Source organism: Capra hircus, unplaced genomic scaffold (assembly GCF_001704415.2).
Source record: "Capra hircus breed San Clemente unplaced genomic scaffold, ASM170441v1, whole genome shotgun sequence".
NCBI classification, from domain to species: Eukaryota; Metazoa; Chordata; class Mammalia; order Artiodactyla; family Bovidae; genus Capra; species Capra hircus.
The window spans coordinates 187769-205107 of NW_017189630.1; the positions used below are offsets into that span (position 1 = coordinate 187769).

General features: G+C 46.2%; 1 protein-coding gene across 3 annotated transcripts in view; it reads left to right on the forward strand.

Annotated features, from left to right (window-relative positions):
- Positions 1-10417: 10417 nt before the first annotated feature.
- MTM1 (myotubularin 1) overlaps positions 10418-17339 on the forward strand; it is a 90389-nt gene continuing 83467 nt past the window's right edge. For all 3 annotated transcript variants that reach the window (XM_018044598.1, XM_018044599.1, XM_018044600.1), the window contains exon 1: positions 10418-10484. The gene's annotated coding sequence lies outside the window, so the exon portion shown is untranslated. The remainder of the gene's footprint in view (positions 10485-17339) is intronic.

Genomic DNA, 17339 nt, shown 5'->3' on the forward strand with positions numbered 1-17339 from the left:
TTTATTGCTTGTAGACTTTTGGATGGCAGCCATTCTGACTGGCGTGAAATGGTACCTCATTGTGGTTTTGATTTGCATTTCTCTGATAATGAGTGATGTTGAGCATCTTTTCATGTGTTTGTTAGCCATCTGTATGTCTTCTTTGGAGAACTGTCCATTTAGTTCTTTGGCCCATTTTTTGATTGGGTCATTTATTTTTCTGGAGTTGAGCTGCAGAAGTTACTTGTATATTTTTGAGATTAATTCTTTGTCGGTTGCTTCATTTGCTATTATTTCATTTTTTTTTTAGTGGGCAGTAGATCTAAATAGACATTGCTCCATAAATGATGTGCAAATGGCCAGTGGCTAATGAAAAATATGGTAAATATAATTAGTCACCAGGAAGTGCAAATCAAAACCACCATGAGGTACCATTTCACACCCACTAGGAGGTCTAGAACAAAAAAAAGATGGACAATGACAAGTGTCAGTGGGGATATGGAGACACTGGAATGCTAATGCATTGCTGGTGGGGATGGAAAATGGTCCAGCCAATTAGGGAGACTGTAAGTCCCTCTAAATGCTTAACATGAGAGTTATCATATGACCTAGAAATTCCAATCCTAAGTGTGTATAGCCAAGATAAATGAAAATGTAGGTTCACACAAAAAATTGTGCACAAGTATTCACAGCAGTGCTATTCATAAGAACTAAAAAATGGAAACAACCCAAATGTCCACTGATGGATGAATGAATAAGCAAAATAAAGTAGGTATATATATACAATGGAACGTATTTAGCCATGAAAAGAAATCATGTACATACCTGAAACTAATATAATATTCTAAATCAACTGTTTCAATTTTAAAAAGTACTGATTTATATTGCAACATGGATGAACCTTATAGTATGTCAAAGAGGCCAGAGACAAAAGGTCACACATTGTATGATTTCATTTCTATGAAATGTACAGAACAGGCAAATCTATATATAGATAAAATTGATTGGTGGTTTCCCTGGGATGGTTCAGTTCAGTTCAGTTGCTCAGTCGTGTCCGACTTTGTGATCCCATTAATCACAGCACGCCAGGCCTCCCTGTCCATTACCAACTCCCAGAGTTTACCCAAACTCATGTCCATCGAGTTGGTGATGCCATCCAGCCATCTCACTCTCTGTCATCCGCTTCTCCTCCTGCCCCCAATCCCTCCCAGCATCCCTCCCAGTCTTTTCCCATGTGTCAACTCTTCGCATGAGGTGGCCAATCTATTGGAGTTTCAGCTCCAGCATCAGTGCTTCCAATGAACACCCAGGACTGATCTCCTTTAGAATGGACTGGTTCGATCTCCTTGCAGTCAAGGGACTCTCGAGAGTCTTCTCCAACACCACACTTCAAAAGCAGCAATTCTTCGGTGCTCAGCTTTCTTCACAGTCCAACTCTCACATCCATACATAACCACTGGAAAAACCATAGCCTTGACTAGACAGACCTTTGTTGGCAAAGTAATGTCTCTGCTTTTCAATATGCTATCTAGGTTGGTCATAACTTTCCTTCCAAGGAGTAAGCATCTTTTAATTTCATGGCTGCAATCACCATCTGCAGTGATTTTGGAGCCCCCAAAAATAAAGTCTGACACTGTTTCCACTGTTTCCCCTGTTTCCCCATCTATTTCCCATGAAGTGATGGGACCAGATGCCATGATGTTAGTTTTCTGAATGTTGAGCTTTAAGCCAACTTTTTTGCTCTCCTCTTTCACTTTCATCAAGAGGCTTTTTAGTTCTTCTTCACTTTCTGCCATAAGGGTGGTGTCATCTGCATATCTGAGGTTATTGATATTTCTCCCGGCAATCTTGATTCCAGCTTGTGCTTCTCCCAGCCCAGCATTTCTCATGATGTACTCTGCATAAAAGTTAAATAAGCAGGGTGACAATATATAGCCTTGACATGACATACTCCTTTTCCTATTTGGAACCAGTCTGTTGTTCCATAATGGGGAGGGAGAAATGGGGAGTGAATGCTCATGGATATGGGGATTCTTTTGGGGATGATGAAATATTCTGTACTTAGTGGTGATGACTGAACAGCTTTGTGACTACCCTAAAAATCATTTGATTGTACCTTTTACATGGGGCTTCCCTGATAGCTCAGTTGGTAAAGAATCTGCCTGCAATGCAGGAGACCCTGGTTCGATTCCTGGGTCAGGAAGATCCCCTGGAGAAGAGATAGGCTACCCACTCCTTCTTGGGCTTTCCCTTGTGGCTCAGCTATTAAAGAATCCACCTGCAATGTGGGAGACCTGGGTTTGATCCCTGGTTTGGGAAGATCCCCTGGAGAAGGGAAAGGCTACCCACTCCAGTATTCTGGTCTGGAGAATTCCATGGAGTATCCATGGGGTCACAAAGAGTCGAGCACAACTGACTGACTTCACTTCACTTTACATGGGTGAATTTTATCATGTATAAATTATATCTCAGCTTATATCTTAAGCTGTTACTAGACAGAGAGCCTGCTCCGTGTTCTGTGTTGGTGGCAGTAGTGAGGGTTGGGAGGGGGTGCTTAGCCCAAGCAGGTTTCCATGTGCAGCCCTGAGGCCGGGGCTTTCCTTGTGCTTCCTTAGCAGTCTGAAAAGTTGCCAGCCCTCTCATTCCCCAGCATGTCGGCCTAGTTCACAGCCCCATGGTGTGAGGAAGGGCAGGTGGGTGGTCTGCAGCTGTCACTAGAAACACCCCGTGTTTTACTCCCTCGAGGCCCCGCAGGGACAGCTGTAGGACTGAGATGGCAGGGGCTCTATCCTGCTCACAAAGAGCTAGCCCCAGAGGCCTCGGCCTGAAGACTCAGGGCTTACAGTCTCGTTTGGGGGGATGCACATTCCCCACCCACCCCCCTTGGCTGATGATGTCTTAGAAGTGATCCCTGGAAGCTCTAACTGGAAATGGAGCGTCTCTCTCAGACTCTCAGAGGCACTTTCCCAAAGAACTCCTTCAGTTCCCCACCCGTGATGGGTGTGATTCTTAGGAAGCCGCTCTAGGGCCGTTCCATTGTATCCTGCCCACCCCAGCCTTCTCCCTGGTGTTTTTCCTCTGGAGTGGAGAAGAAGAGTCCAGAAGACACTCTGGGAAAGGATCTCCCTCTACAACTCCCACGAGTTTTTGGCAATGACACAAAGAAGAGGTGGTAGTATTTATTTTGGAAAGGACCTATGTGCTTGCTTCCCTCATCCTTCCAGTCGCCTGGGACCGGGGCTCTTGGTTAATTCTGGCTCCCTGTGGGAGGCTTTGTTTCTGAAGCAGGACATGGGACCTCCGGTCCTGGGTGGAAGCTGATCTTGGAAGTATACAATCCCATCTGAGATGGACCACAGAGGACCTTGTCAACAAATCTAGGTTTCTGGTCCCTTTAGCTCAGGCTGCTGTGGAGGTTTAATTAATCTTTAAATGAATTGTGTCATAATACTCATAACATCAAATTTACCATCTCAACCATTTTTAAGTGTACAGTTCAGTAATGTTAAGTACATGCACATTGTTGTGCAACCCATCTCCAGAACACTTCATCTTGAAAAACTGAAACTGTACTCATTAAGCAATAACTCTTCATCCCCCTCCCCCCAGCTCCTGGTAATCACCATTTCAACTATGTCTCTGTGAACTGGATTACTCTACGTAGGTACCTCACATAACTGGAATCATGCAATACTTGTCCTTTTGTGTATGACTTATTTTCCTTAGTATAATGTTCTCAAGGTTCATCTGTGATGTAACAGATGTCAGAATTTCCCTCCTTTTTAAGACTGAATAATACTCTGTAGTGGGTATAGACCATATTTTGCTTGTCCATTCATCCATGGATGGGCACTTGAGTTGCTTCTACCTCTGGCTATTGTGGGCTTCCCTGATAGCTCAGTTGGTAAAGAGTCCTCCTGCAACGAGGGAGATCTGGGTTTGATCCCTGGGTTGGTAAGATCCCCTGGAGAAGGGAAAGGATACCCACTCCAGTATTCTGGCCTGGAGAATTCCATGGACTGTATAGTCCATGGGGTCTCAAAGAGTCAGACATGACTTTCACTTTCACTTTTCACTGGCTATTGTGAAAAATGTTACTATGGGCATTGGTATACAAAAATCTCTTTGTAATTCTGCTTTCAATTCTTTTGAGTATTTACCCTGAGAGGTGGAATTGCTGTATCATATAACAATTCTGTGTTTAACTTTTTGAGGAGTCACCATACAATTATATACTTTTCCATAGTAGCTGTACCACTTTACATTCCTACTGACAGTGCCCAAGGGTTCCATTTCTACACATCCTCACCAACACTGGTCATTTTCTGGAGTTTTGTTTGTCTGGTTGTTTTTTTTTTTTTGATAGTAGTCTAATGTGTGTGATGTGAGATCTCATTGTGATTTAGATTTGCATTTCCCTGATGATTAGCGACCTTGAGCATCTTTTCCTTTGCTTATTGGTCTTTTGTATGTCTCCTTGGGAGAAATGTCAATTCAAGTTCTTTGCCCACTTTTTTATTGGGTTGACTTTTTTCTTGTTGAGTTGTAGGGGTCCTTTGTGCATTCAGCATATTACTCCTTCACCAGATATGCTATTTGTAAATACTTCCTCCCTTACCATAGGTTACCTGTTCGCTCTGTTGATTGTGTCCTTTGATGCACAGAAGTTTTAAATTTTGATGTAGTCTAATGGGCTTCCCTGGTGGCTCAGAGGTTAAAGCGTCTGCCTCCAATGTGGGAGACCCAGGTTTGATCCCTGGGTTGGGAAGATCCCCTGGAGAAGGAAATGGTAACCCACTCCAGTATTCTTGCCTGGAGAATTCCATGGATGGAGAAGCCTGGTAGGCTACAGTCCGCCAGGTCGCAAAGAGTCGGACATGACTGAGCAACTTCACCTTCACCTTTACTTTTGTTTCCTGTGATCTTGTTGTCACATCTAAGAAATCATTACTAAATCCAATGTCAAGATTTCCCTCTGTTGTCTTCTAAGAGTTTTATAGTTTTAACTCTAACATTTAGGCCTTTAATCCATTTTGAGTTAATTTTTTTTGTGTGGTGTAAGATAAGGGTCCAACTTCATTGTTTTGCATGTGGCTATCCAGTTTTCCCTGTACCATTTATTGAAAAGATTGACCTTTCCCCACTGAATGATCTTTGTACCCTTGTTAATAATCTTTTGACCTTATATGTGAGGATTTGTTTCTGGGTTTTCTATTCTATCTCTTGGACTATATGTCTCTCTTTATGCCTTCTCTTTATACTACATTGTTTCGATTACTGTTTTAAAGTCAGGAAGTGTGTGTCTTCCAACTTTATTTTACTTTTTCAAGATTGTTTTGGCTATTTGGGGGTCCCTTGAAATTCCATATGAATTTTAGGACTGATTTTTCTATTTCTTCAAAAAGAATGCCATTGGGATTTCAATAGAGATTGCATTAAATCTGTACATTGCTTTGGGTACTATTGATATCTTAATAATATGTAATCTTCAAATCCATGAACACAGATGTCTTTGCATTTATTTGTATCTTTAATTTTTTCAGCAATGTTCTGTGGTTTTCACTGTATAAGTCTCTCATCTCCTTGGTTAAATTTATTCATAAGTTTTAAAAATTCTTTTTGATTAGTTAATCTTCACTAACAAAATTTTATTCAGGTTCAGTGGCTAATTGCTGAGATTCATGTTCTTCGTCTGTCATTTTTCCCTCTCATATATTCTCGCTCAATTTTGATCTTGGATCTCTAAATTTCTCAGTGTTTGGAAGGTAGCATGCTATTTTCCTCAACATAAATCAGCCCAGCCCCTTTAAATAAAAAGATAAAGCTCTTTTTAAACATCTGTTTTGAATAAAACATACTTTAATGTATCATGAAATAATTCCTCATGGGGCTTACTTCCTCAAAAAATTTTTAGTGTACGAAACTGAGATTTGTAAATAAAATTCATAATTGGGGGCCGAAGGAGGGTATCTTGTGAGTTGACCTTTCTTCTGAATGGCTTTGTTTGGCTGTGTGATCTCACTGGGGCCTGGGGCAATTTTCTCACCAGGCTGCTAGTGGACTAACCTCAAAGCCATTCCTGAACACCCTCTATTTGCCTAGTGATGATGAGGGAGACAAACAGGGTTGGCCCATGGAAACATTGTGATGTCATAATCCCTGCATGTCTGGTCCCTGTGTCCAAAACGCCCTGGGGAAAAAAAGTCTGAGTTTCTCTCTGTGTGTAAGTGTTTTCCTGTTCCATTCCTTGTCTCAGACTCCACCCAGCACCTGGGAAAATAGACGCTGTGGACCAGCGGGGCTTCTCTAAGGAGGCCCCGACTCAGCACTGAGTTAGGTGGGAAACTGGAAGGGAAACAGCAGCACTAGCACTCTGGTCTACAGATGAACACAGGGTCCGGGTGGACCCCACGGTGCCCTGGAGTCCGTGTGCACCCCAGCTCACTGGTAAGAAAGAAAGCACTGCAAACTTCCTGTCCCTAAGCCCACGAACATCATGTCTATTTCTCCAGGCTCAGCTCTCTGGCCTCCTCCATCCAGGTAAGCACTCCCCATCCCACACCTGCAGAGCTGGGCCATCATCCTCTCCTGGTGATGACTGTTCCCTAGCCTCACCCAAGCTTTTGCCTTACAGCTCACCCTTGGTATGTGTAGGGCAAGCTTCACCACCCTTTCCCCTTCAAGGCCCTGGGCCTTTTGAAAACAACCAGCCAACCAACCAAACAAAAACAGATGAACAGTTGTGGACAGCCTCAGGAACCTTAACTGAGGCTACTTCCTCCCACTCCTTAAACTTCAACTTTACTGAAGTATAATTTTTCTACAATGAAATTTACCTAGTTCATGTTTAGAGTTTAATGAGTTTGGGGCAACTGTATACAATCATGTAATCACCATCTCGGTCAAAGCATAAAACATGTCCACCACCCCCAAGATTCCCTTCTTTGCCCTTTCACAGTCAATCCCCTTCCCATATCTCTGGCCCCACAAATCTGCTTTCTGTTAGTATAGTTTTGCCTTTCCCTAAATGTAACATATGTGGAATCATATAGTATATAACATTTTGTGTATTATTTATTCTACTTAGCATAACATTTTTGAGATTCATTTCTATTGTAGCATGTTTCATTGGTTCTTCCTTTTTGTTGCTGAGTAGTATTGCATTGTGTGGACCTATCTTTGTTTAGTCATGCATCAGTTGATGGGAATCTGAGATGTTTACCTCTGGACCATTATTTTTAAAGGCTACTATGAATATTTGAATACAAATCTTTTTAGGAACATAAGATTCCATGTGTCTTGGATAAATACAGGAGTGATACTGCTTGGTTGTGCATACATTTAACTTTATAAATCACTGCCAAACTTTTCCAAAGTGCCTGGACCATTCTCCTGAGGCTACTTTCTAAATAAAGGGCAGGGGTGGGGAGGAGAAGACAGAAGGACCTCGTGGTTCTTTTAGAAGCAGAAGTTAGTCCTAGGCACTCATGTGTTTATACTGCTCAATAAGCTTATGAAGTAAACATTAATATCCCCATTTCACAGATGAGGAAATCCAGGTTTAGAGAGATGTACTTGCCCAAAGTCACACACTCAACAAATGGAAGAGCTAGAATGAGCCCAGGGGCCTTCATGCGGATGCCCAGGGGCCTGCCTCCTCCCTCTCCTGCCTCTTGCCAGCAGCCACCTGGCAGCTTGGGCATGCTGCTGCCTCAACACTGTACAACACCCTCCCCTCTGTCTTTGATGAACTAGAACACAGCAATCCTGGGAAATGGCCTCCAACTCCTTTTTTCAGAGGAAGTAGCTAACAATCAGAGAGGTGAGGTGACATTGCCAAGGCTAACAGCTTGTCTATAAAATTTCTGGGACTGGGATCCAAATTTCCAGACTCTAGGCACTCTCTGCCAGAGCCCAGGGCCCTGCAGCTACACTGAAAAGTATTCATTTCTAACCACTTCCATCTTGAGCTTTCTCTTTTATAAGGATGTCTTTCTTTTTCCTCCACCTTCTACCACTTCAGGCCCAATATAGGGAACCTGGCAGAATAAGGTGGTCACAGTCCCCAGCCTGCATCAGGCCGAGGCACGGTGGGGACTGGAGGGGGTCAGCACCAGCACCAGGGACCTTGGAATGAGTGTGCTGAGGGAGAGAGGTAGGAAACAGGCCATTTCCTCTCTCAGGACTGCTTCTCCCCAGGAGGCTGGAGGTGGGGAGGGGCACACGTAGTCAGGCCAAGGGTGTGGGCCGCTCCTGGTCCTGCCTGCTTTACTTCTCCCAACTTGGGAGAACAGGATGGAGCCCCAGGGCATAGGCAGCTCTGTGTCTTAGCAAAAGCAGGCAGCCTTTGGGAAGGATGGATGTGGGATGTTATGCTCCACCCAGAAAGGTTCCGATGGAGCAGCCGCTGTCAAGTCTACGGCTGCCCCTCCCTCTCCACAGGGCCCTGGATTAGAGATGTGTGCCCCTGTGAAACAGAAGGAAGCCTGAAGAACCCCCAATACACACACACACACACACACACACACACACACACACACACACACGTTTCAACTGACCAAAAAATTCATTCGAGTTTCCCATACCAGCGTACAGAAAAACTCAAACAAACTTTTTGGCCATCCCAATACTTTGGCCTGTGAGTTGCCACCCCGACCTGAGGTAGGGCAGGTCTTGGTCAAGAATACCACCAGCTCACCAAGGGCACGGTGGGAACTCCTCTGCAGGGCTCCAACTTGGCAATTTTCAAAGTGCTTTCACCTCTCTCCCCTAGTGATCCTGCACCTAAGCCATGAGGTGGGAAGGCAGGAAGGAGTCCCCGCTTCCATTTCACAGGCCAGAGACTGTCCTTCTCCATCAGGCTGCCTCCTTCTCCAGCTGAAGCTAGGTCAGGGCTGGGCCCAGGCTGGAGGTGGTGGTGAAATCTTCAGTCACCACCTCCTTAGGACAAGGAGTGTCTTTGCTCTGTACCCTGACCCCTCCTTCCCACCTCCCCATCCCCAGTGAGCAAAGGGCTTCAGCCTCATCCGCCTCCCACCCAGCTGCTGCCCTCACTCCACCCAACCACAGGGTCCTTCTCCCTCTGCTCCAAGACTCACAGATTTGGGAATCTGGTTACTTGGTGGCCTGCCAGGGAGCCTGTGGGGCATGCAATGCATGCAGTCAAGAAGCTTTTACTGAGCTTCCTTTGATATCTGGTACAAAAATGAATGTGCTTCAAAGAAGTTCACAGCCTGGGGAGGGGAGTTGACAGGGCAGACTGGTAAGCAAATAGTAACATCAGTGCTATGAGAAGAGCCCTGGGAGGAGCTTCTAGTTCTGCCTGTCCTGGAGCAAGCGCTATTCTGCTGCCTTTCTAGGAGTATGGCCAATCCAGGAGAAAGGAACAAGTGGAAGGGGCTGGAGGGAGGAAAGAACAGCGGTGCATTCAGAGAAGAGAAAGAAGTTGGCTGTGATTAGACCAGAAGTTGGAGTGGAGAGGGAAAAGACACACTGGGAGAAGTGGCTGATAAGTAGGTGGGGTTAGGGTTTGAAGGGCCTTGTTATTCAGATGAGAAGTCTTGAATCTTCAATAGGGTTAATATGTGTGTGTATATATATTGATATAATGATATATGCTTATTTACACACACACAGTGGTATCATGTTTTTGATGCTGGAGTAGTAAGAAAGAGGCAAAAAGTTCGTGTTAAAGTAATCCTATTTACCGTCACTTACCTGAGCTGCTTAGTATAATTATAATTTAACCCAAGGACTATTGCAGTAATAATAATACTCTTTTACTATTTTTTTGTTACACACTGAATTCTCTTCCTGAAGTTGTCTTTTTTTCTTTTCCTTTCTTTTTACTAAATTAATGATCGCCTGTCCTGCACCTCAAAAAAGTAGAGGGAACTTTGTCCTGAAATGTTTCCTTTCACTATGTCTCTAGAGTTCTTGGAAAGGTGCTGGCGTGGCATGAAGTCAGTGAATTTTTTTTCCTTTATAGGATCTCAGCTTCACACAGCCAACCTTGAGTCCCCAAAAAGCTCAGTTTAGCGACGCCCGCTGAAGTTTTATCTAGAGAAGTTTTCCCTCTGAATTTCCCCTTTGCTGGGGAAAAACAGCGAGACGCAGAGAAAAATTCTGGGACTACACTACCCAACAGCCTCCGCTCGGAGTCTAGCCCAGCTTCTTTCAACAGGGTGGCCCCTAGCATCTTGGTCCCGCCCATTCCCGGTACCGTATTTAGAACTACAACTCCCAGCTACTTCCACGCACCGGGCCCCTAAAAGAGGGTTTCCCAGCAGCCTCCTGGGCGAACAGGAGCTGCTCCTCGGGCTTAGCCGGCTCCCTCTACCGGCCCCGCCCCTGGCACGTGACGCACGCCCACCAACCGGCTCGCGGAGGAGGGCGGCGGGCGGTGGTCAAGGGCGGGGAGGCTGCAGGGGGCGGGGCCTGGAGGGGGCGGAGCAGGGCCCGGGAGCCGAGCAGCCTGGCAACGGCGGTGGCGCCTGGACCCCAAGGTGGGTGCACGCTTACGGCTGGCCTGGCTCGGAGCCGGGTACTGCGGGAAGCCGTGGTGGTGGGACAGGGAGGACGAAGTTGTGACTCCTGGGGCCGGCAGGTCCCACGGGGCCTTGAAGCACCCTCAGGAGTGTGCGGAGGGGGGCGGTTAGCCCGAGTGCCTTCGCTGTCCCGGCCAGCCAGGGCTGGGGCCGGGGAGCAGCAGGCAGGTGCCTCTGGCTTCTCTCGTTCTCCCTGCCCAAGGGCCGGCAGCGGGCGAAGGTCGGGACAGGAATCGGGCAGGCGGGCCGGGAGGGTGGGGGAGTGGGGGCGTCGCGGCCGCTGCCCGGACTTTGCTTCCCCGTCCCGGGGCGGCAAACGGGCTGGGCAGCCGCCCTGCCTCCCCCGCGCCGCGCCGCGGCTGGTCCTCGCCCTGACCCTCCGGGCGGGGCGGATGCCTGCCTGCCTCATCCCCCGTGGGTCCGGCGGAGGGGCCGCCGGCCGGCACTGTCCGCGAAGCCTTGCTCCCGACTGGTGTTTCTGTGTCACACACGGGAGCTTTATCTGCTTTTGCAACAGTTGACGGGAGATTTGAGGAGCAAACGGTTAGTTCCTTGATACGCAGTCGGAAGTATATACAGGCACGATTGCAAGCGCCCTTTGCTGAGTGGCCTCCCGTAACTGTCTTGCTGCGCTCAGGAAGTGAAAACTAATTTTAGTTTTTGCCTAAGCAAATATGAAATCAGTTTGCTGCAAAAACTAAATCACGGGCTTTATAGAGGCATGCAAAGTATGAAGCGAAGTGGATTGGGACGGTTTTTAAACAGACATAGTAGACCTGCACAAGAATGGAATCAGGGTATATTAGAATTGGCTAGGACCTTTAAGTGTGTATACTTCACTTGTTTGCTCGATAAGGAAGCTAAAGCCCAGAGAGGTTAACTACCGTGGCAAAGTTAATGGCAAAATTTATATCACAAGTCAGGTTTCTGGGGACATCATAGCATCCCTCTAGCCTGGGTGGCTTTTATCACAGCTCAGTTTTGTTCTTTGTAAAGTATCCACCCTAGAGTCTATGGAGACTGAGCCAGCGACTTTGCTGTAGTTCAAACCACTTTTTTGAATTGCCTTCAAAACCAGTTTACCAGACTCTTAAGCCTTCTTTTATAGACACATTTTCCTTTCACCCAACATATATATTGGGCATGATCACTTGTTCACTAGATTTGACTCTGAATGACTTTTTGACTTTCACAAAATCCAGCGAAGCGTCAAGGGATTCCACAGCATGGAGTAAGTTCAAATCAGAGATTCTGCCAGTGTGTAACAGTTTCTTGAGGTACTTGAAAGTGGAGAGCATTCGAAGAGGCTTTTAGAGTCTAGTATGGTCAAGTCTGGGGCTTCCCAGGTGGCACTAGTGGTATGGAACCCACTGCCAATGCAGGAGACATGAGATACAAGTTCAGTCCCCGTGTCAGGAAGATCCCCTGGAAGAGGGCATGGCGACCCACTCCAATGTTCTTGCCTGGAGAACTCCATGAGGTCACAGAGTTGGACACGACTGAGATGACTTAGCTGACCATGCATGCATGGTCAAGTCTAGTATGACTTACTAGAGTCTACTAAGTCCAGTAACCATTGGTCTCCTTACCTTAGAGTTTTAAGTTGTATTGATTATCAAGTTGTCATTGGTTTCTTTCATTAAACCCAGATTGCCCATGCAGTGCCTATAGAGTGCTGAGTGCTAGGAAGATAACAGACAGCACCACTGACAAGGTCCCTGCCTTCCAGAGCTTCTGTGTGGGGAAGCAGACAATAAAAAAATAAACAATGATATATTTTCCACCAGAGATGAGCACTGTGAGGAAGAACAGAGCTCTGAAACTCTGAGATGACCATCTAGCAGGCCAGCATGCTTGTGAGGGGGTTGGGTATTACTTAGCATCGCTAGTGTTAGATGGTCAGCTGCTGCACCATTAAAGCAAATCACCATATCTAAAAGTAAATCTGTCTGAATCCAGAAGATCCTTTGGGAGGTCATCATTTCTCCAGTGATTGCCTCTTGGATGGTAAGTTTGTCACAGCCTCATTTTCACTTGCATTCCCTCTGCCCTACCCCAGGCAAATAGTAAGTGGTTTCAAACACCCAGGGAAGTGAGCTTCTAATCCTTCATTGTCTCAGTAGCTGCCTCACTCCTGCTGCGAAAGGCCCTGCTGACTGAGGTAAGGGTTGGGTGTTAATCCTATGCCAGTGTCTGCTGGTTGGGAGCTACCTGACACAGCTATCTCTTCCTGCATGCTGGTTTGTACTGGGAACCTACCTTGGGAAGGAGACCTCAATCCGTGTGTTGTGCTTAGTAAAGAAACTAGTTCATTTTGAAATTAGCTCTAGAGTCAAGAGGCACCCAACTTCCTCAGAAGAAGAGTGCCAATAAAATGGTAACTTAACAAAGTTCATCTGCTTAGTACCCTCTCAGTTCTTTCCTTTTCTGTATGTTCAGTGGCGTCAAAGAAAAGGTTTTCATTTTTACAGGTTCCAAAAAAATCATTAAAGTTACCAAAAAATATGCCAATATTCTTTGTTCCTAAATGAAAGGATTAACAAAATGTAGTTACTTTAAAAACCACTGAAAGAACATGGGGTTCTTACTCTTATTGAGGTCTGCAAAATGAGGAGAAAGCAGAGCCTCTTCAAGGCTTCTGCAACAATCTGAAATGGTGGTCAAGGATTTCAAAAGGCCAGAGTTTCTCGTTATTTCTAAAGTTTTTTCAACTTTATAAAAGAATAAGAGGTTGTTTTCATTACTAGCTAGTAATTACCCTTCCCTGTTTCTGACCTCTTTGAAGTTCTGCTTTCTTTATTTTCTAGTTTCTCGCTTCATTATTCCTTTTTGGCAGATAGGGGACAGCCCCTGTTGTTCGCCTTTAAGGTGTTGACTCAGGATTTGGGTCCTGGCTGTACTATTGGCTTTGTAACTTCAAGTGAGCTCCTTACCTCTGTGCCTCAGCTTCCCTTTCTGTAAAACGAAGATAGTAACAGTAGTCCCTTCCTCCCAGGGTTGTTGGCAGCCCTGCAGGATAAGGTATATGAGATGCTTATAATAGCATCTTACATGTAGTAGGCACTTAAGAAATGTTAACTGTTACTGGCGTGAGCTACGTGGGACTCCTTTCTTTTTATTTATTTATTTTTTAAATTTTACTTTATTTTACTTTACAATACTGTATTGGTTTTGCCATACATCAACATGAATCTGCCACGGGTGTAAAGAAGAAAAATATTAGCCATGTCTCATTAAATGTTTGGAAATCCAATGAGCGTGATTTTCTAGACATTTTTCTGCATTTCATTGTTGACCCCAGCATTGAGTTTAAGGTGACATTGTCAGCAGCACACACAGTTCTTGCTCACCTAAGTTCTGTTTACTATCTGGACTCAGAAATTACTTGAGCCCATATTTTGTTTGTTGCTATAGACAAGAATAAGAGAGGTTTTCTTTCCATTCCTCTGCTTTGAGAGCCAGAGAGGACCAGGAGACCCAGTTGGCATTAGTCAGGTGAGATCCAGTTGCCATCCTGTAGTCAGAGGATAGTTTTTTATATTAAATGTTTACAGTGGATTTATCCACAGGACCACCAGGAGGGTGGCATCCTTTTCTTTTTAAGAATGTGGCAGGCATCTCTTTAGAAAATTGGCATCATGCATTAGTGCTTTCTATTTCTACCCAAGGAGCAAGGAAGAGTAAAGGAGCCTTGTGTCTGTGGAAGATGGTAGAAAGCCCCTTCTTAGCCCTGTGACACTGGACAAGTCTTTTCTCCTCGCTGCTGTTGGCTCATTTTTGTAAGATAGAGCTAAGGCTGCCTGCACCACCAAGATCCCAGAGCTCTTCAGGGGAGCCAGTGTGCATCAGCATCCTTTGCTGACTGTAGGGCATTATTATTATGGCATCCACGTGTTATGTAAGCCATCGCTATTTGGAGAACTGGTGTGAGAGGGCAGCATCCTTCTGGTTCTTGGTGCATCCTCGCTGGGGGTGTGATCTCTTTGCCCAACCCCACTTCTGTCAGCATTGAAACATGCACGTGTTTTGTTGACTCTCTCAGGTGGACCTGAAGCCACTGGTACACCGTGTGAGCTTCCATTTTGTTGATTCCTAAAATGTTAGTGCTGTGTCACCAACAATCCCAGGGCAATAGTGAGGTCATCTCTGCACCAGGGACTATTGCCTGCCTCTTCTGTTTCAGAATGGAAGGCTTTCATTTTTCAAATCAACGGCTTACCTCAGCTTCTCAATGCAGCTTGATGCCCTGCCGAGATCCTCCACTCCTGGGGCTGAGGTTGGAAGCAATCCAGGGACTCATTGCTCTCCAGGTCCACCGCACCTTCCCTTCCAACAGGATAGGGGCCAAGTGCTCTTTGAATATTTCTCAGTATCTTGAGATGACTCCATAAGCTGAGGTTGGAGACAGTTTTCTGTGCAAGAGAACCCTAACATGCCCCATGCATGAAGGCGATCTTTAGTGAACGTTCTTTGACTTGAACTGGACACGGGCACGTAGCTTAGAATTGTTGGGGTGTGTTCATTTCAACAAACTCTTGTTGTTGGTCTAAAGATCCTGTTCCCTGGTACTAGATGAAAGGGAGCTCCTGCTTAGTCTTTCTTTCCATGATCAACTAACCAATGAATAAGAAAGCTCTGAGTCCTGTTTGGGGAGAGGTCCCATGGGTTGTTTACCCACCCATTTCTTTGGGGACTGTTGTCACTGGCCGTTTGAGTGTAGGTTTGTTTTTTTGCTTTGCTTGCTAATGTCTTGGGGGGGTGGGGGCGGGTAAGGAGGAGTAAGGGAAGTTGAAGGGTAATAATTGAAAGTAAAAATAAAAGTAACTCAAATCAGCTCTTGTTCCCTGCCTTCAGACCTTGGCTGCACAGGATGCCTTTCTTCAGCTTGTGATAACTGTTACATGTTGCTATCTTGTCCTTGGGTGTTTTGTGAGAAGGAGGCCACTGTGTGCTTCCCAGAGCCTCTCCCAGTGTAATGGGCTAACCCTCGGGCTGTCCTGCTTTCACCTTCAGGGGGTGGGGTGGGTCATAAAGGGGATTCTTAGCATCAGGCGATGGGGCTTGAAATGCCCTTGTATGACCCTCAAGTTCCTTGTGGCCCTGGGATGACTTAGGTGGGGACAGAGCTGTCAGGGTTCATTCCAGCAGGCCTGGAATCAGCCAGCTGTTTGACTGGAAGAGGAACTGTCCCTACTGTGCAGCAGTGCCCCTGGTCCAGATGGGTCAGTACCATCCATGCATCACCATGAGAAGAAAGAAAGATTTGCACTTGGTTTCAGTGCACCCGGGAGGGTGCGATCCTTGTTGCTGTGGCAGGAAGGATAGAAGAGCCCTCAGTTGGAGTTCCTGAGCTTCCTGGTCCTGTGTTGCCTCACACAAGGCAGTGCTGCTGGGTCTGTCGGAGCGAGTGGGAGTCCCAGATGGAGGGCAGTCAGAGCTGGCCCCCACCTCTCTGTAGCCCTTGGTGTGAGGCTTAACAACTGATTTTTTCAAGTTGAGGCTGAGTGTGACCCTGATGGCCATTTCCTTTCTTCGCTATTATCAACTCTGAAGTGATGTGATCCTTTCTCCAGAGCCTCTCATCAGGCCTACTCCACAAAACAGTTTTTCCTTGCTGATAAAATTGTTCTGATGCCCCTGCCCCTGGGAACTTAGGAGATATGCAAACTCTTAGGCCCCCGCAGACCTGCACAACCAGAATCTGCAGGTGAAGAAGATCCCCAGCTGATCTGTATGTAAATTACAATTCGAGAAGTGTGGTCTGAGTAGCAGTTCGCATCCCGGCTTGCTTCCTGATCCTTTGGGACTGACCACGCTGTTCATTTGAAAAATAACTCAAGCCACATGTATCATCCGTTTTCCTAGTAGCCACATCAAAAAAAGACAGATGAAGTCAATTTTATAATGTATGTTATTCAGCCCAATATATCCAAAATATTATTTCAACATGTCATCAGTACGACAGAGAAATGCTCCCCTCGTCTTATTTGCATGAAGTTTTCGAAATCCAGCATGTATTTTACATCTGCAGCAGGCCTCAGTTTGGACTAGCCATGTTTCAAGCTCCGCTTGCCAGTGGCTCCAGCTTTGGACAGCGCAGCTTTGAGAGATACATTTTGGCCTTGATTTGCTGATGATGTCATCAGATTTGCTGTCGAGCCGGGAAGAGCAGTTGGAGCCTCCGCTGCCTGGGTAGTAAGTTGCATTGACGGTCGCTGTACTCAGTGCGGAGCCCTCTGCCTGGTGTGCTCTTCTGATCTCATTTGGATCCTCACAACATCCCCACTTCTTTACCGAGACTTCCTCTCTGGGCCTCAGCTTGGTAAGGTATACTGAGAAGTTGTGGTCGGCAGAGGTGAGGAATGCAAACTTCTTTCTTGGGGGCATCTTCAAAGGACTCAAGGGACACTTCTTCTCTGGCTCAGCGGAGCCCCCAGATGGATGCTCCCTTTTGCTGTGGGCCTGCCACCCCGTGGTTTGTCCCCCTGGCTGCTCATTAGAATCACCTGGAGAGCCTTAAGGGCCCGATGTCCCAGCCCCATACAGACATTCAGATTTATTTGATGGGGCTGGCGGCGAGGGGTGATAGAGATCAGACCTCCTCATTTTTAAAAAAGTCTTCTGGGAGATTGTGGCGGGCCACTCAGCTCCAGAGCAGCTGTCCCCAGCTTCTCTAGCGCCGAAAACCAGAGGCCTTGGGGCTGAAGTGCAGATTCTGACTCTGAGGGACAGGGACGGGCTTCCTCTTGCAGGCAGGTGACAAGGATGCTGGCAGCCATGCTGGGACTCCTAGGAGCCTGTGCTCCAGAATCA